General features: G+C 52.5%; 1 pseudogene; it reads right to left on the reverse strand.

Annotated features, from left to right (window-relative positions):
- Positions 1–9,494: 9,494 nt before the first annotated feature.
- Positions 9,495–19,338, reverse strand: LOC100714364 (sodium-dependent neutral amino acid transporter B(0)AT3-like; annotated as a pseudogene).
- Between the last annotated feature and the right edge of the window lie 398 nt (positions 19,339–19,736).

Consider the following 19,736-nt stretch of genomic DNA (forward strand, 5'->3'; position numbering starts at 1 on the left):
AAGATTCTATCCAAGAGCTTCAAAGGAAGCATTTGTCTCATCAGCTATAAAATATTTTCAAAAGTAGCTCATCTATTAACCACAAAATAAGTCTTATCAAATGTAAAATAATTGAAATCACTATCAAGTGTCTGTTCTAACCACAATGTAACCAATAACAAGAAAATACTTGAAACTATCCAACACATGCAAGTTACAAAACTTACTCTTCAAAAGTGAATTCACCATGCAAGAAAATGAGAAGGAAATTTTTATAAATTCTTGAAATAAATGGAAATGGAGACATGGTATGACAAAACTTATAGACTAGAATAAAAGAGGAATTGATAGGGAAGTTTCTATCAGTCAATGCCTACATCTGAAAAAAGGGTCACATGGATGAGAACAGAGATTATTATGTCGGGTAAATTAGCCAAGAACAGAAGACCAGTGTATAAATTTCACTCCTGTGGAATATAGAAAGCTCACACTAGAGAAGTTAAGAATAGAATGGAAGAAGCCAGGATTTTAACTCAGTGTTATACACGCATGGCTGGCAAGTGCAAGATGGTGAGTTTGAACCCCTGTACTCCCCATATATATATATATATATATATATATATATATATATATATATTAAGAAGCTGGGGATTTAGCTCAGCAGTGTAAATGCCTGCTTGGCAAGCACTAGGTCATGAGTTCAATCCCCGGTACCCCCCCAAAAAAAAGAAAGAAAGAAAAAAAAAAACTGATCTGTAAGAATAGAATGGAGGTTATGATAGCCTAGGGGGAGTAGTGGGGAAGGAAAAATTGAAAAATGCTTCCTTGATAAGCAGATGCTAAACACAGTGTAAGAGGATTTAATAATCTGAGATGCAATCACATGGTAATGGCAACAATAATTATGAGTTTATGTCTTAGAGCTAGAGCAAAGGATTTTGAGTGCTTTATGTAAAGCAGTGCTGTTTCTTGAATCAGATATGGGTTATTCTAGCTATAGAAACATATTATCATCAAAGAGGGATAATTTGGTTCTCCCAGTTCCTGTTTGTGTCTATTTTCTTTCCATTGCTTGATGGCTCTGGCTAAGATTTCAGATACTGTTACTGGATGGAATAAAAGTGGTGAGAGTGGAACACTCTTGTCTCTTTTCTCATTTTGGAGGAAATATTCTCACTTTTTACCATTTAGTATGTTGACAATGATGTTGTTATGTATAGTGTTTATGTTAAAACATGAACCTATCTACCTGTTTTTTATTTCATGAAGGAATATTGGATTTTGTTCAAAGCATCAGATGATTATATGATTTCTATCCTAGATTCTATTGATCAGCTCTGTTTCTTTTACCAGTTTACATATTTTGAACAATCCTTGCATTCCTGCAATGAAAGAAAAAACTGATTATGTTGTGTGGTTATATGTGGTATCGAAATATCTTTATAAATATTTTATTGACAACATTTGCATCTGTATTCATAAAAGATGCATGTCTACAGTTTTCCTTTTGATGTACTTAACCCATTTTGGTAACTAAGTGACACTGGTTTTGTAGAATAATTCTACTTCATGGAATGGTTAAACCATCATTGATGTTAGTTTTCTTTCAAGGTCAGTTACTGGTCAGCCGTGAATTCCTCTGGTCCTGTGATTTTCCTTGATGGTATACCGTCTATGATGGCTCTGATGTCAGTTTTTGCTATAAATCCATTTAGATTTATAATATTCTCTTTGATCAATAATTTTGGTATGATGTATGTATGGCAATGTATCCATTTCTTCTAGATGCCATAGTTTACTGGATTACGTGCTTTCAAAATAGTCTGTATTGATTCTCTGGATTTGAGTGGTGTCTGTTTTAATGTACACATTTGCTTACCTAATTTTATTATTATTGGTATTCTGCATTTTATTACTTGTATGTGGATTTATCAGTTTTATTTTTTTTCAAAAATCTGATTTTTTAAATCTTTTTTATTTTTCACGTCAATTTCATTAATTTTAACTCTGATCTCTAATATTGCTTTGAGGATTTTTTAATTATAATTTTATTTTTACAATTTTTATTTATTATTATGTATATCCATGACATAATAATCACATACCTGTGGGAACTGGAACATGCATAGGTTTGTTTCTAAAAAATTCTGTTTTCACAAGAAATCTCACCGAGTTATTATCTTGAGAGCTGTCTGATTTTCTAATATATGTAACCATAACTGTAAACTTTCCTCTTAGAACTGCCTTTTCCCACAGATTGTGGGTGCTGATATAGTATATTTCCAGTTTCATTTGATACTATTTCTTTATTTTTTATTTCTTCTCTGATTTCTAGTCCGTTTAAAAGTATTTTGTTTAAATCTCCTTACATTTGTATAGATTCTGTAGGTTTTTTACTGCTTATTTCTAGTTTTATTTTATTGTGAGCTTAAAAGATTACAGAAATATTTTTATTTATTTTGTATATGTTAAGATGACTAAAATATGAATTATTTTTGAAAAAATTTAATAAGATGTTGAAAAGCATGTGTCTTATGTTACTGTTTGGTAGAATACCTGGCAGATGTCTGTTAAATATATTCAATTTACAGTGTAATTTATTCCAGATATTTTTCAGTTCAAATTTGGTAAAGATGTTCTGTTGGTGCCCAGGTGGGAGTGTATGGGTCATTCCCGGAGGGGTCCCATAACCCTGACAGCAGTGAGCAGGTCCCTGGGCACCAGGTCCTGCCATGGGGACACCCGAGACCTGTCAGGAGTCCCCAGGTTGCTTCTTGGCTGTGCCCTGCCCCTTTCTCAGCCAGTTCCTGCTGAGTCCTCATCTCTTACCAAGGCCCAGAGTGGGGCTGTGTCCATTTCAATTCTAGGTGCCCCTTGCTCAGCTCTCTGTGCCTTGGACACTGGGGACCCAGGCGTGGTTTCATCCTGCTGCACACGCTCTCCCTCCAGGGCCCTTGTCCAGGGCATCCTTGTGTATGGCTGCACACTGAACCTGCAGAAGATACTGGTGAACATGCACCTGGAGGATGGCGAGCTGGGTGACCCTGCTCCAGTACAGCTGTCTGCACACTGCCTGTTCCCTTGGTGCGGCCTGCAGCTGGACACACAGATGCTGGAGGTATGCTGCGACTACTCCAGGTGTGTATGAGCCCCCACTGGACCTGTGCTTGTTCCCTTTGTATACAGCGCATGACCCTGGGCCCAGGGCGTCCAGAGCTACAGGGGAACCCTTTCCATCTGGGGGACATGCACACATCCTCTGTTTCCTGGAGAGGATGTTGCACAAATTTGGGGCACACTGTGTGTCACCAGAGATGGAGGCCAACTCTAAGCTGGGTCCTGACCCCCGTCTGAAACATGGAGAATCAGGTGCAAAAGTTCAGGTGCTTTTGTGAGTGAAAAACACAAGCATCCTGGCAGGGGACGACCTTGCTGCTCCTCCCTGGTGACTCCAGCTGTCTGGGCTTCATCCTCCAGAGCTAGACTTGCTGTCTCCCAGTGCTCCTAGAAAGTGGAGTCTTACATGTGAGAGAAGTCAATGTAACACCCCAGAACCCCCACTTTGTCATATGTGGGAGCCCCACGATGCAGGTATGTCCCAGTGACTTCCCCTTGCAGTGGAACTGGGGGTGCAGCACTCCCCTGGGACACCAAGGGGATCCTCAGGAGATGGCTGTGTGGTATTTAGAGGCAGAAAAGTCCTTGGTGTATTATTCTACCGCAAACCACGGTAGCAGAATCTGGGCGACCTGACTTGCAGGATGAGAGAACAGACTGGCATTACCACAGCCCCTCTCAGGGCTCCTCGTGGGGCCACATGCTGGAGTCCCTGAGGACACCATGGTCATCTGTGTTGGGTACAGCACACTGTTTAGGGAAAATGACACGGATCAACTTTGCACCTCTGTAGGAGACTCAGCCTTTCCTAAGTGTCCACACTGTTGTCTGTGTGGTCTGGAGGTGCAGAAGCCCAGAGGGCCACCTGACTGGTTTGCTACATGGTGCCCTCTGCGGGAAAGGGGTTGATCTTTTTTCCCAAAGAAAGCTGACTGCAAAGAAGTTGAGTTCACTTTCTGCAAGAACTGGAACAAGTCCTGATGGGAAAGGGTTTGAATACAGAGAGAAGTGACAGTGACACGGACTCCCCGAAGAGGGAGCCAAGTGCCCTGTACTCAGTGTTGTGAGCAGCAGCCTCTGAGCAGGTGGCACCTTGTGCTCCCTCCTTCCCCTCACCGGATGTTGTGCCTGGGAGTCTGCACTGGACCCAGGTGGTGGCCCGACCAGGTGGGAAGATGGCACTGGGATGGTGACCACCCACCCACCCCTACCATGAGCTGCCAGGAAAGCATCACACCAGTGAACCCCATGGTCCCCCAGTCCCCCTCCTCATCCAGGTTCCATTGCTAGAGCTGGCCCCATGAGCCTGCACATGTGTTGCTTAAAAGCCTCCCAGTGTCTCCACACCAGGATGTATGTCCTAGAGAGGTGATCAGGGACATCAGAAATCCTGACCATTCAGGTGCCAGAGCTGCCACTCGCCAGCCTAAGGAACAGCATTGAAGGTGTCCAACCACATGCAACCATACTGGACAACTCCATTGTCATCATTTTGTTTCCCAGGAGTGTTGTGTTTCCAGCCCAAGGCACATGGAGGCCAGGTGTGCAGGGTGTGGCTCCAAGTGGACCACATACACAGGGCTGGCCGCAAGGGAAGCCCTTGTTCTCTATGGCCCTCTGTGAGCTTTGAGCAGTCCTCTTAGCACTGGGTCAGGTATTCTGCAGTCAAGTATGAACTGCCACCCTGGGACGTGGAGTCAGTGGCCTCTGATTTCTTGCAGCATTAACATTCTGGCTGAGTCACATGGATTTTGATGGCCTTGCTTGTCACAATGTTTGAACCTGCACAGTGTGGTCCAGGTCTGAGGTTAAGCTGATGCTGCCACTGGTTCCCCAAGACGTATAGCCTGGAGTCAAAGTTGTGCCGGGTGAGGAGCAGTCACCTACACCAGTAAGTGTTGTTTAGGTCCCAGACATGGAGCTGGTCTTGCAGAGGAGTAGGTTGTGAGAGTCGTGGTCCTGACACCCCCTGTGTGATGCAGTTATGCCTGGACTTCCATCAGGGTCAGCCTCACCTTCGACCACAGGATCCAGGGGAGGAGTGAGTGCCATAAGCTGCTGGTGGTCCTGCTGCTGAAGTGTCATGGTGTCTTTCTGGACCTGCAGATGAGTGGCAAGTGGCACAGTCTGCACTTCAGTCTCTGGCTTTCAGGGCAGGGTATGCTGTGTGCATGTGTGCAAGGTGTTCATGCAGTAAGTGTGTGTGTGCACATGGGTGCATGTTTGTGTGTGGTCAGGTCAGAGTCCCTTTACTGCTCACCCAGTCATCCCTGCCACCTGCGGTCCCAGGCACCTTCCTCTTGGGTTCAGGGGTCTCAGCTTTGAGCTTTTTGTGGTGACTGCTTTTGTTCTGGCCTGTAGTAAAACCTGGTCCCTGGTAAAACCTGGCTGGGCACCTGGGGAGAGAGGTGCTGAGTATCACCCCAGACACTGCTGACACACTTTGTCCCTGTGGCCAGGTGAACAGCCTAGAGATCATCCTCATCAACATCTACCAGATCTTCTTGCTGCAGGCCTGCAGGTGGGGCGTGTGTGGACATCAGGAGGTGATAGATGCCTTGTGGTGTGTGGGCCCACCTTGTGCTGAGGGCTTGAACTGCCCTTGTCTTTCATCATTAGTGTGCAGTGCAGCCTGCAAGAGACTTGGGGTCCCAGAGAGCAGCAGATGAGGTGTTGCACTGGTGTTGCTACCCTGCACCTGCATCACACTGACCGCTGGGGTGCCTGCAGGTCTTGGATGCTGTATCTTTGGTACCAAGGGTGGGGCCATGTGAGCAGCTGTAGGTCACACTCCACCATGTGCATCACTGGGCACTTCTTGGCTAAGGACTCTGCAGGGGTTTCCTGCGGAGCCTCTGTGCCTCAGGGCCAGCAGCAACATGTGAGTCTATTGTGGGAAGGGAGTACTCTTGGGGCCAAGGGAACCACTGGCTTGTTCCCCTCTGAAGCTGTCCAGGGGCTCTGCCTTCAGGCCTTCCTGCTCAAGCTGGGTCATCACTGTGTCACCTACAAGTGACTCCAGAGCCCACTCTGGACAGGTGAGCTCGCATGGGGAGCACTGTGCTCAACCTGCTTGTTCAGGGGCCATGTCGTGCTGTCCTACTGCCTCATGGCCACCCTTGTGCCCCTAGTATGAGGTAGGCAGGTGCCTGTCCCCCAGACCACTTGACATGTCATAGGTCTGGCTGAAGAGCCTGAATCCCATCCCTGTTGTAGCTGAGACATGGCTGTGTGGGAAGCTCCCCAAGGTGACACTGGCTTCCCTGGAGGCTGCAGCTGACCCAGCCCTGTCAGTGGACTTCAAGATCATCCTGGAGTGAGCAAGCCTCCACCTGCCTAGTCCATACCTGTCTCAGGAGGGGCCAGTCGATGGAGAGCTCTGCAAACTCCTGAGACCCCTGAGGTTCAGGAAGGGGATTTTCAATACCTCCCATGGTAGGTCTGCCTGTCCATGTGCTCAGGGAAGCACACCCCGGGCTCAGGCCCTTCTTCAGTGCTGACCACTGGGAGGCAAGTGGGCACCCATTGTGGGCACTGGGGCCAAGCATCCATGCTGGCAGCATCTGCCCAGGCATCCAGGGACTCTAGCAGCAGCACTGCCTTAGTGCCACACCACAGGGACATGCCACCATCCTGGGTCCCAGGGCTGCTCCTGAGCCCTCAGCCTGGGGCAGTGGTATCCAATCCATGGCATGTGGGCCATTTGTATCATCAAAAGCTCTAAAACCATCCCTGTGTCTAGCCTAGGTGGTCCAGGTTCCCTGGCTGTTATTTCCAGTGTGGATCTTTGAAAGGGTCCCTGGGGTTGGGCAGTTTCGATGCACAGGACTGGCGCTGTGCCTGATGCCCCCATCTGCTGCCCTCGTCTGCTGCCCCTGGTCTGAGCAGGTGGGTATGTAATGTGCAGAGAGTGGGCAGTTGGGTTCCCAGCTCTGCATCCCTCCCCATAGGTTCCTCTTTATTCCCCAAGTGCTGAGGGCTGTGGGCTCATTTGTCCTTCAAGGAAGCATGGAGCCCCTGAAGGGCCAAGCACTTCTGCATTTGCCAACCTCAGACATGGGGATCAGGCTGGGCACATGGGGCAGACATGTTACAGGTGGGCTCTCAACATCACATCACAGAGAGGGGCTCTCGAGCCAGTGTTGGCTGAGTCAGTCTTCAAGGCTGTGAGTGGGTGGTGACGGGCAGTGGGTGGCATGGTACCAGGGTAGGCAAGGTAGGGTCCTTTTCATGTGGGGTACAGTGTAGAGGGAATATAGGGAGGTGGGAGTGGGGAACTGCTGGCCTATGGCAAGGTCTGGGTTTGGGGGGTGCTGGCTCTGGAGTATCTAAGAGAGGACCAGGAAGCTTGCTGAAGGGTGGGGCAGTAGTGTTTGGCCAGCTCCGCATGCTTTGTATGGTGGGGTGAGGCCCAGAAATTTGCATTTTGACCTACAAGGGCCTCTGCGTGTGATCCTGCAGTGGAGCAATAGTTCTGAAGTGTGACGCTGGGTAGGGACATGGCTGTGGACACAAACCAGGGATAGGCATGGCTGAGGCCTGCCATGCAGCAAGCACCAGAAGGGGATGTGGACTCCCTCCCTGCTCAGCCCCAGTGCCCCAGAGGCCTAATCTGGTTCTGCCCTTCTGGTGCCTGGGTTACACCTGCATAGTGTGGGACTTTCCTGGGGCTTTCCTGGTGGATTCTGGGCTGTCTCACCTGGGGCTAGAGTGTGCCCCTTGGATGAGCCTTCTGGTCAATGACATGGTGAGCTCCATGCCAGGGTTTGCAATAGCCGGTCATTGTGCTGTTTGCCACTGCTGCTGCATGTCCATCCAGCAACCAAGCCCATGCCTGGGTGTTGGACCTAAGTCCAGGGAGTGTATCACAGGTTCCCCAGAGGAGGAACAACAGGACCCTGAACAGCTGTCTTGCTGGTGCCAGTGCAGAGATCACACAGCTCTGAGACAGCACAGGGCAGGGTTCAGGAACATGTGCAGCGAGTCTGCCAGGTGGGCTCAGCCACACTTGGTTGGATAGTAGACTGAGGCACTGTCACTTCCGTGCCTGCAAGGCTCCAGTGTCCTGTTTTTCCATCCAGATGCACTGGGGATCCTCATGTGTCTGCTGAAATGCTGAAATCTGCACAGGCATGCCCATGGGGCTCAGCTCACCCTGTCCTCTGTGGGGCCTGTCTTAGCCTGCTGGGCTAGGGTGCAGCTCTGTGGTGTGATACTGGATTGGCTGTGTCCACTCAAGGGGCTTAGGAACCCGGCAGTTCTACACATGAGGGCTCACCCTATGGCAGGGCAGCTGTCCACCTGGAGCACACAAACAGAAGATTAGGATGGACACTCCTACTTGCTTCCTTCCTTCTTTCAGAGGAGGAGGAGGAGCTCCAGTCTTCCACTGCAGCTTGGATGTCATCTCCTGGCTTCCACTGAAGACTTTTTGGCTTCTGCCTCAGATCCTTCAGCTTCCTTTGCAGACCCATTGGCCTCCTGATATGGACTCGTGGGATGCTGCAGTGAGCTTCAGACCATGGACTGGAATCTTCAGCCTCAGGTATGGAGGCCTCTGCATGCTTCCTCCTTGTCTGGTTTACCATCAGAAGCCAGTTTTTTAGTCTCACACACATGTATGTTTTGTGTCCCATCTCCTCCTCTAGTAAACCCCTACAGAACTGGGAGCCAGCCCAGGGAGTCACTCTCCTGCAGCACTGCCTTCGTAATGTTTTACACCTGGTCTCACCAGCTAGGGCCCAGGGACTCTACTCAGCTCCCTAGGAGTTTTAAAAATGTGGTGTGGATGTGAATGTAACCTTGGCTAAAGCTGCAAGCTGATTTTACCCTGCTGCCAGCAGCCCCCATCTCTGTCATTTAGGGCCAGAAGCAGGTTTGATGAGCCCTTGGTGGAGTAGGGAAGTCCCAGTCACCATTAGGGCCACACCCCACTCTGTGCTGGTCAGAAGTCCTGCTCCCTGTATCTACACATTGGACTTTCCAGGCACCCTTCCCCACCCTCTTGTGCAAATCACAGCCCTCTCAGCCCATGCCCCCCATGCCACAGGCCAACCAGCTGCCATGCAGTTTGACATTCAGGCTCTAGAGAGGGATTTCACTTGTATTTCAGGCCAGGAGGAGGCCTTCCTTGAGAAAGACACCACAATCTGTTAGTGGGCACTGGGCCCAGTGGGGGCCGATGGTTTCTCTTGGTTTATCTCATGTCTTGGTTTTGGTCAACAACTAGCAGACAGGAATGATGTGAGGTTGCATTGTGGGGCTTCCCTGTGTCTGGGCTTCCTTGTAAAGTGTGCTTACGCCCATGTGCTTCTCACCATCTCAATGAGTGTGGGGGGTGGTGACTGTGGGAGGAAACTCCTATAGGACACCCCTCTGAAGTTCGAGGTGCACTAGGGTCAGGACACCCAGGATTCATTGTGTACTCTGCTGCTGAGCAGCTGTGGCTGTGCCTGTGTTTGCCCTGGGGTCTGGGCTGTGGCCAGGCACCTGGCCCCAGCCATGTCACCAGTGCCCCAGGTCTGCCTGATCTCCAGCACCATGGACAGTGCCACCCAGCCCTGGTTTCCTGCAGACACCAGATGTGGCTCCACTGCCTGGACCCAACTGGTTCCATGATGCCCAGGGACAGAAGAGAGTGCAGATCCAGCCAGGCGGTGAGGACAGCTTCCCAGGGATCCAGATGGGGGCTGTGGCTGAGGCTTGGCTTGGAGAAGGAGCACTCAGCAGTGAAGGAGGGAGGGGGTGCCCCCACTTAGGCCCTGAGGTACTGGGGACTCGCTGATCTTCAGCCTTTTAGCTTTGTCTTAGAAAATATGAGCCAATTTGGGAAATGAAAGAAGCAGTGTTCAGTGCTTCTGAGAAACAGCCTTGGGTGGCATCAGCCTGTGGTCTCCAGGGGCATCCCTGGGCTCTCTGGTGTCCCTCCAGAGCACTTCACCTCCTGCACATGCCATCCCCTTGGGAAGGTAGGGCACCTTCTGCTGACTGAGGTCTCTCTGAGCATGGCTTGTCCTCAAGGGTCACCCTGTGGCAGAATCCTTGCAGGCAATGTGACGCCCCTATCTTTTGCAGCTGACACTCCTCAGTGTTGCCCCAGCTGGCAAGGATTCCTGGGGGGAAAACAGCCACATGGTTGCATCCAGGGGACCCAAGATGTCTCTAACTCCTGCTTGGGGCATGGTGGACCCATACAGAGCTGTGAGCAGCAACTAGGTGGCCTTACTTAGTACAGAGCATGAAATGGAGCTGGGTATGAGTGGCTACAGGTGAGTGGTCCCTGGCCCCACCTTGGCTGCCCTGGTCTGGGGATCCTCAGCAGCCACTGCCATCCTGCAGCTTCAGGTAGATGTCCAGCCCTGTGTCCTCCTACCTGCACTGGGACAGCCAATGGGCCAGCACAGACTCTGGGACCCACAGCAGGGGTAGGAAGGACAGGAGTGTGCAGGCGGCCTGCACCCACTGGGGTTAGAGCTTCTCTTCCTGTGTGGCAACCACATGTCGGGGCCAGGGGGGCCTGCTCAGTGGGTGTCATCTGACTCAGCAGGTTCTTACCCACCAGAACTGGACTGGGCCAGCAGCATCTCCTCCTTTCTTCCTGAGCCAGAAATGAGGACTTGCACTGTCTGACTTAGGCAGAGATGGAAACAGGCAGGGAACCATGGAGATGTGGCCTGGACTGTGTGGTCCCCTGTGCCCCAACTTCTCCTCTGAAGTACCTCTGGGTGCCCTGTGTGGACCTATCGAACTCTTCAGGGGCCCACCCCTGCATTTGTTGCTCCTAGGCTTGCAGAAGAAGTAGATGCCACCCCTGGGTGCTGAGGCCCCATGCCGTGCCCTCCCCTGCCAGGTAGGATGGGCGCGAGGATGCTGTGGGGACCTCCCTATCACAGCACATGTGCAATGAAGCCCAGGTTCTGAGGGAGGCAGAAGCCACTGGGAATCCCTGTGGTCCCCACTTGCCTGGACCCACCTATATCTTGGGGTTAAGGAGTTGGCTTTCACACCAGGAATTCTGGAGCCTTGGGGCAGCAGATCTTGCAGCAAGTCTGTCTCCAGCTGCCAGGCCTCATCACCAACAAGCATGAGTGTCCACGTGTGGGTCCCCTGCCCTGTCAGCCACCCCTGGGATCGAAGTGCCCCCACCCCTCCGTGCACAGAGGATCTACATATTGGGAGTTCCAGGCCTTGTAGCTGGGCAGCTTGTGGGCCAGCAGGACAGGAGGATGCTTAGCAGCATCAGGGGGCTCACCACTTACCAGTAGAGGCTGGGCCACTTCTCAATCATCCACACCGCCTTGGCACAGAACCTTCATGGGCATAAACTCAGGCTCAGGCACCTAGTGTGCCCACCTAGAGGACACCTGCCCTTAGTGGGAGGTAGGGAGTGGTAGGAGCCTTGGCCTCAACAGGCTGAGCCCTCAAGTCTGGGCAGCCCCATGCCCGCCAACACTGCTGGGTGCTGAGGTGCCCTTCAGGTTGGAAAACAGCTCACCGCTCCATGCCATACAGGTACACGACCCTGACCACCTCCAAGAAGGCAAAGGTGACCAAGTTCAGAGAGGCCGCAAAGTTGTCAAAGACCTTGAGCCAGTAGCTTCCAGACTGCCGCATGAAGCAGGTGACCAAGATGAAGCAGACCAGGCAGGCCAGCCCTAAGGACAATGGGGCATCGAGGATGCACAGGCAGGCCTGTCCCCCTTGTCCCCACTGTTCCTTCCCACCCCCAGAGATCCTTGGGCCTCCTGCAAGTCTGGGACTTTGGGCATTAATGGAGTGGGCAGTAGGCCTGGAGGCAGGATGTGGGGGCAGGCCCTGCAGGTGGCTGAGCATCTACTCACCAGTGAGAACCTCCTTGGGAATGCAGAGGGGCAGGAACCCATGTCCAGGAGTGGCGTAATGACCCCCTCCATGTTCCTGAACATGGAGGACAGCCCCAGGCTGAAGAGCATTTCTAAGAACAGCACAGCCCACATGGGGGCATCAGGCATGTGCAACGCAGCCTTGGTGAAGATGATGAAGGCCTGAGGTTCCCTGCAACATGCATTTCCCTCATGGTGGGCACTGACCTGGACCTCAGGACATGTGCAGCCTGCCTGGGCCTGGGGCCCAGGGCACCATGACCAATCCCCGGCCACCCTGGGGTCAGAATCTCTCCTGACCACATGGCTGCTCCATGGACACTTGGTGCACGAAGTCCTCCAGGTGGCAGGCTTGCAGGGACAGCTGGGCTACCCTCCATGGCTGGGTTAGGGTTGAGGTGCCGCAACACAGTGGGGAAGTTATCCCTGGAGATGATCTGCTCCAGGAGGCTGAAATTGTTGATGAGGCTGAGGATGTTCCTGCAGAGGTAGCAACGCTTGCTCACCCATGTGCCCCAGGAGGATGCCTTGGCCTCAGGCCTGGGACAGGTGCTGCTGGGCGGGCACAGGAAGTACACATCTATCCAGGCACTGCCTGTCACCATTGGTCACCTTGAAGCCCATGATGGCAAAGATGGTGATGGATGTGTACAGGGACATCACACTGTTGACCAGGGCAATGATTACAGTGTTGCACCTGCAGTTGTTCCTACACACATGCAGTGGCTGTCGAGGATGCTGTGGACATGGCCAGATTCCCACCCTGGCTCCCCAAGCCTGCCCCACCCTTGTTGGTGGTGTCATGTGGCAGGGCCTCCACCCTATTCTAGGTGACCCCCAGGAGGACACGGGTGTCTGCTTGCATGGCCATGTGTGAGTGTCATGCTGGAATGGAACATGGAAGTTGTCATAGAAATGGAGCCACTTGTGTTGGCTGTGAAAAAGCAAAACCAGGAGATGGAAAGTGGCATGCAGGGACTCACAAGTGACTGTGACAGGATCCTGACTGAAGACACTGCCCCAGCATCTGCCCATCTGGCCATGCCTTGTTCTCCCTGTCAGCCTTCTTGCCTCTGCCCTGACAGCTCCCCCACTTCACCCTCCATGAGTTTCTAGGCTGATGTGGCATCCGCATTCCTTTAACTCTCCACATTCCCAGTGAACACCAAGGATCTTTGGAGTCTGCCTGGCGGCTTTAGGACAGACTTGTTTGAGCCTCTATCCTGGCTCTGAGAGGTCTCAGGGGACACCACAGAGACAGGATGGTGGTGTTGTCCCAGGGTGCCCTCAGCATGAGCCCTAGCTCAGGTGCACAGCCAAGTGGCCTCCCTTGTGCCACATCTGTCCCAAGAGAAAGAAGCACCTGGCACCTGTCTCCAGACTCTGCTAGCTCCACACTTGGCTATAAAGTTGTCCACACCCTACCGGCCACTGCCTGGGTAGGTTATGTGTCCTCCAAAGGCCAGGGACAGAGAGAGGAAGATCTGTATGACCACATGCAGCCACACTCGGGGGTTCAGGAGAATTTGCACCTAGATCAAATGGGGAGGCCTCATTATACAGTGGGGAAACTGAACTGGCTGACCAGATGACCTGGTTGCTCCCAAACCTTCCCTGCTGCTTTAGCACCTTAGCAGGATGAACTGCTCAGAATGCAAGGACAACCTGGACCCATGGAGCCTGCTCTGCTGGCGGGCACCAGCACGGGTCTTCCCTTGTCCCTTGACCTTGCATTTGGCATTTACCCCCAGAGCTGAAAGCCTAGCACAGGTGACCTGGACACAGGCCTGGGCAAAGCCATACACCTCTGCCACGTCGGGGTGGATGTGGGGATGCCTGTACCCCACCTTGCAGCTTCTGGACAGTGTGAAGTGGCCTGGGAGGGGCAAAGGTCCCCTGGCCTCTTTACAGGTGGGTCCCCTGGACCTGAGCTCCTGGTGTAAGGCTGGGTGCAGGTCAAGCAACTGCTCAGTTATACAACACTGTGGTGCCCAGCTGGCCTCTGAACAATGGTCACTTTCTCCAGGCCCCATGTGCCCTGTCCACAGACATCTCATATGTGCTCAAGCCTGACCACTCTCCTACCAGCTGCCTCTGCTCCGGAGCCCTCTCTACTCCCACCTGCACTGCCTGGGAGCCTCTGCCCATGGGGAGCTCCAGGAAGGGGAAGCTGCCAGCCCAGGATCACATACAATGGGGGTGAACAGGTAGATCAGGGCCTCTGTTGCCCCAGGCAGGGTCAGGCCTCTGACGAGGAAGATGGTCAGGACCAGGGAGGGGAACAAGGCTATGTAGTAGATTACCTACAGAGAGGGCATGGAGTATGGAAAAGCCTTGAGAAGCAGCTTGCCAGAACCCCTAGGGCCAGCAACAGGCCCTGGGGTCAGGTGGGTGGGCTGGGGTCAGCTGAGGTCAGGGGTCTGCAGGCTCAAGTGAATGCCACATTTTTATACTCCTGGCCCTGTGGGGATGGCTAGATGCTGACCTTGAGACAGGCAGGACAGGCCTGGCCCTCTCTGCAGACTCCTCAACCCCAGCCCCCAATAAGCCCCCAATAAGATCCAGGCTCTGGCTGTGCCACAGCACCCTCCACCCACCTTCTGTACCCTGAAGCCCCTGTCCTTACACCAACCAGGCCTGTACCCAGCTGGATGAGGCTGATCTTGCTCCCTCAGGTTCATGCCAGAGGACCGCAAGTGGGGCTGGGGCAACTTGGTGGTGAGCTGTGCGAGACTGGTGTGGGCTCTGGCTTTGAGCCCCAGCAATACAGAGAAAAGCTTTGTGCAGATGGACTTCACAGCTTCAAAAAGGATAGTTGGGAAATCCTGGCCCTTGTGACTCAGTCACCCTTGGGCTCCCAGAGGCAGACTGTCACCTTAGCTGTGCTGTGCTGCACCATGCTGGAGGCCATAGACCTGTGCAAACCTCAGCAGCCATGGTTGAGAGGCGAGGCCCAGGTGCAGGGGCTTAGCCACTGCCCCAGAAAGAGTTGCATGTGCCTGACAGTTTCAGAGCACCCGGGCCTAGGTGCAGCCCCCAGCAGATGCCTTGGGGTTTTGGGAGTTAAGCTGCCTACAGCAGAACCCTAGCAGATGTGCAGGAAAATGTGTCACCTCGAGACCACAATGTTAACTGAAATAAACCAGACATGTGGCTTAAATACAGCACAGGTTCTCCTACACAGGAAACCAAATGTATGAATGAAGAAGTGGGCAAAATAAAAGATAGATAATAGGAAACATGGAGTTATTTTTCAGAGGTAAGGGGAATGGGAGCTGGATGTAGGTCAAGCAGGGAGAGGACAGGGATAGAAAAAAAAAAAAAGGTGACATGTGATGTTCATGCACCAGCTCCGTGACTACTTTGATCACTATGTGCAGCAAACGTGCACTGATAAAAGGTAAAATCAGGTGAAAGAAGGATAAAACTGGCAGCCTACTGAGCAGTAGTGTGGGAGGAGTGAAGAGCAGGAGAGGCCTGGAGAAGTGGGAGCCTTGCTGGCCTTCACAGTCTCTGGGGGGGGGTGGCAGATGTAGATGCTACTGACCAAGCCGGCCTCATTGTTGGGGCACCCCAGATGTGTCCATGGCCTTTGGGTTCAAAGGGATCCATTCCCAGGAAAACCTGTGCCATGGCTCTGGGCTGTACTTGGGCAGGTGATGCCCAACTTGCTCACCTTGCCGTCTCAATGCCTCTGCTCACACACAGATACACAACTGCCCAGCTGGCAGCCTGCCACTGCATGGCATCACTGCCATCGATGTGGGTGGTGATGTTCAGTGTCTGCTGGGAGCAGGAGTGCCACTGCTCTGGCACTCCTCCACCAGCCCTGCCACAGAGGTACCCAGGTGGCCACAGACCTGGCCATCTGCATGTCCCTGTCCTGCCCTTCCACCCCCCCCCCACCTGTGAGCCCCTCTGTCTTTGAAGAGTCAGCCATGGGGGTCTAAGGCTCCCCTCCCAACCTCCCCCCATGCGCTTCACCTGTCCTGTTGAGGTTGGCGAGGAGGCACCCCAGGGCAGCAGCTGCTGGAAGAATTTGAGGAAGTATCACAGCACCCACATGAGCACCATGTTGTAATACAGGCTGACCAGGAAGGACACAGTGAAGCAGCCCAGGCCTGCACTCTCATGAAAATTAAAGCCTCGCTCTGCAGCTCAGGCCTCCAAGGTCCCCCAACTCTCTATGGTGGGTACCCTGTCTGTGGCACATACCTACTCTACCTAGGTAGGGGGATATGGCCGTCCACATCCTGATACTGCCCCTCAGCAGGCACTGGCTGATGGCAAGCTTGACGTGGAAGAGGGGAATCCCCTAAAAGACCAGTGTGTTGAGGCAGGGGATGAGGAAGGTACCTGCTATGCAGGGGTCCCCACAGTCACTGACAGCCTTGAGTAGGGCTCCAGTGAGAGTTGGGGAACCTGGTGCCCAGATGCCAGACTGGATCCTGGTTTGTGTTCAGTGCGTCAGTGTCGACTGGAGGACTAAGCATGGGGGTGACAAGAGCCCCTGACCACATGTCACTGTGCCTTCCCCAGGGTTTGCCATTGGAGGGCCTGCTGACATCCTCTGTGGCTGTAGATGTCCAGGGTTAGAGCCAAGGGTCTGAGGACATCAGGGGCAGGACATCAGCCTCCCAAGGAGAAGTGGCTCCTGCCAGGAATGCAGGTTCCCAAACCAGGGGTTTACAGAATGAGGGTCACTAGGCAAGGCCAGGAACCCCAGTATGCAGGTTCCCGCTGGCCTTTCACCCTCCCTGGGCCAAGGCATGGGGCTGGGTTTGCCTTTGAGTTACACCACGAGCCACCTTCCCTCCTGAGCTTCGACAGTCCCAGGGTGAAATCCACGTGTTTGGGAACCAGGAAGGGCCAAGAGTATCTCTGCTGCCGGCCTAGTGTGGGAGAAGACACCACAGAGCCAGCCAGATAGGCACTCTGATGGCGCTGCAGCCAGCTAGGCCACTGCATTGCCTCCAGGGAACTGTCACCGTGACTCTGCATGTCCCCCTCCTCACCTGAAAGCAGACCTGGGGACAGTCTCAGGTGGCCTCTGATGTGGATACTGACTCGGGTGGGTCCCAGTCAGCTTCTTGCCAATGCTAAGTAGCAGCCCACAACCATCCCTGAGGAGTCAGCCTGTGGGCTTAGCTGTCCTGGGCTCAGCCTGGCCCAGCCCAACCCAGCTGCCCCAATGAGGGACATGCGGAAGAGTGAAAGAGACTGGCATGCTGGAGGAGGCAGAGCCTCTGGAGTAGGAGGTCCACGCTGCATGGCTGGGAGGACACGGCATCTTACCACCAATTGTTGACCACTGTCTCCATGCGAACTCCTGGCAACCCTGGCAACACCCTTGTTGCCCCACATTGAGGCTCTGAGACCACCATGGAGGAAAGAAATTTCCGTGGCAGCTAAAGCCAGGGGAGGCATGACAGAGCTGCAGGGGAACCTAGAGCCCTGTGAGGCTGATAGGTTGCAGGGAGGGGTGTCATCTACACTCAGCCACACTGGCTTTACATACGTGTGCCCAGCATTTTTGAAGGAGGGCAGGAGGACTCGCTGTACACAGCAGGCAGCTGCAGAGCCTGCTGGCCCCAGGGAGCCTGTGTTGAGCACAGGGCTTCCACAACCCACTGCACCACTTTGGCCATCTCAGTGCCAGGGACTGAAGCCCTCTGCATAGAAACCACAGCCCAAGGCAGCAGCTGCAGAGAGGTCCATATCCGCTCACCATGCGGGCTGCTTTGGTTCAGAGTGCTAAGGGTGAATAAACAGCTCCCGCCGAGGGACCATGGCACAGTCTCACTGTAAACCCTGTCTGTGTGTGTTTTGGGGGATAGAACCTGGTACTCTACCACCAAGCTACATCCACAGGCCTTTAAAGATTTCTGCTTTGAAATGGGGTCTCGATCAGTTGCCCAGGTTGGGTTAGAACTTGGGGATCATCCTGCCTCAGCTTCTGGAGGCACTGGGATTACAGGCACACACCACTGCATCTGGCTGCCATAAATTTTATATAAATATCTAGCCACCTTTGGTACAGTGTTGCTTTGACAGTCTCGTCTTTGAAGAGAAGATTAATGAAGTTGAGTAATTATGAGTGGGAGAGGAAATGTTCACCATTGATGGTGATAGGTTTGTGCAAACAAAGTACAGACATCACTAATTGTGTGTTTTTTTTTTCTAAAAAATCTGTGGTCAAAACAGGACCTCAGAGGACACCCTCGGCCCAAAGAGGATGGTACCAACTGTCAGGGGATGAGCAATTTCACAACATTCAAACAAGCAAGCAATTTCACACTCGGAAACTGATGCCTGGGAAACAGCTCAAGCTCGAGTCTCCACAGCAGAGCCTGGTGCCCAACAGAGTCCCTTTCAGCAGGGCAAGAGTGGAATGAGAGCTCCAGGTGGGCACATAGGTACTGGGCCCTGCCCTGTGTCTGTGGTTCCTGTGTCTGCCTGTGTTTCCCAAGGCCTCCACACACAGCTTTTCCGAGTCAGAAACAGCATCACTCCTGGTCACCCAGGACTTGGTTTGTCTCTGACCCTGGGCGGTCTCTGTCCACCTGTACCCAGAATCCACGGGTCACTTTGGGGAGGCCTGGCTTACTGCCCACCCTGGAGCTGGCCCACCTGTGTTTTCTGGGCCCAGGTTGGCACCCTGGCCCTGAAGGGGCTGCATCCCTGTTTCCAGCCAGTGAGTGGACAGCATTGCTATGACCAAAGTGATAGGGCAGAGGAGGCTCAAGACCCACTGTCTCAGCCAAGCCCCATGGAACAGGACTGCCCCCATCAGGCTGGGGACATGGGGCCAATTCATGTTTGCTCTTGAAGGGGCAGTGCAAGCCTGTCCCGTGCCATGACCCCACACACAGTGGTGGGACCTCAGGCATTACTCCTTGGTGAAGGGTTTCTTGAGAGCCCTAAGTTTAATAAAGCATGGCCAGCAGCCCCATGAGTATGTGCAGCTCAAGCTCTGGGGAGACCTTCTGGGGAGGGTGTGCCTTAATGCCACGCTGAGGACCTGGGGAGACATCAGCCCCTGGCCTCCTAAACTCACCAAGGCAGGAAGACCAGTGGTCAAAAATTCTTCCCAGGGCTAAGGGCTCTCAAAGCCATGAGGAGATAGGCTTGGGGATGACGCCAGGCTTAAACACCAGCCTTGAGTCCCAGATACACCCGGAACAGGCCACTGTAGTCAAAGGACAGCTCCTCCTTCCCAGGGTGGGGGAACAAACCGGTGACCCAGTGGCTCACCTCTGTAGCTCCAGCACAGGTATGGGAACCTCCAGATGTTCCCCAGCCCCATGGCAAAGCCCACACAGCTCAGCAGGAACTGGAACCTGTTGTCCCAGTGGGGCCTCTTGTCCTTGCCCTCATCCATGAGCAGGCCTGGTATGAAGTATGAACTTCACTCTGTTATTGTAGTTGGATACTCCAGTAGCATGCATTTTGTGAAATTGAGTACATAAAACGAAAAGTTGCATTGTAAGTTTGCATAATTGGATGAAATGATGTAAAGATAATTATCAGACCTAGAAGACAGGATGGTGGTTAGCAATCATTGAAAGAAACATATCCTAAAAATAACAAGAAACCACAGAAAGCAATCCAACAATTGCAACATGCTGCCAAGAAGAACATGATAAAATTGATTAGTTTCAGTGAAAAGCAAGTCAGACAAATCATGCTGACTTTTGCTGGTTTAAAAAAAAAAGCTGTTCACAGAAGTAATATCAGAAAACTTATCCAGCAGGAAAAAAAAATTGACATACTGAAAAG

The sequence above is a fragment of the Cavia porcellus genome, unplaced genomic scaffold, assembly GCF_034190915.1.
Source record: "Cavia porcellus strain 051 isolate PalLab524CR breed Dunkin Hartley unplaced genomic scaffold, mCavPor4.1 scaffold_17, whole genome shotgun sequence".
In the NCBI taxonomy this organism is placed as follows: Eukaryota; Metazoa; Chordata; class Mammalia; order Rodentia; family Caviidae; genus Cavia; species Cavia porcellus.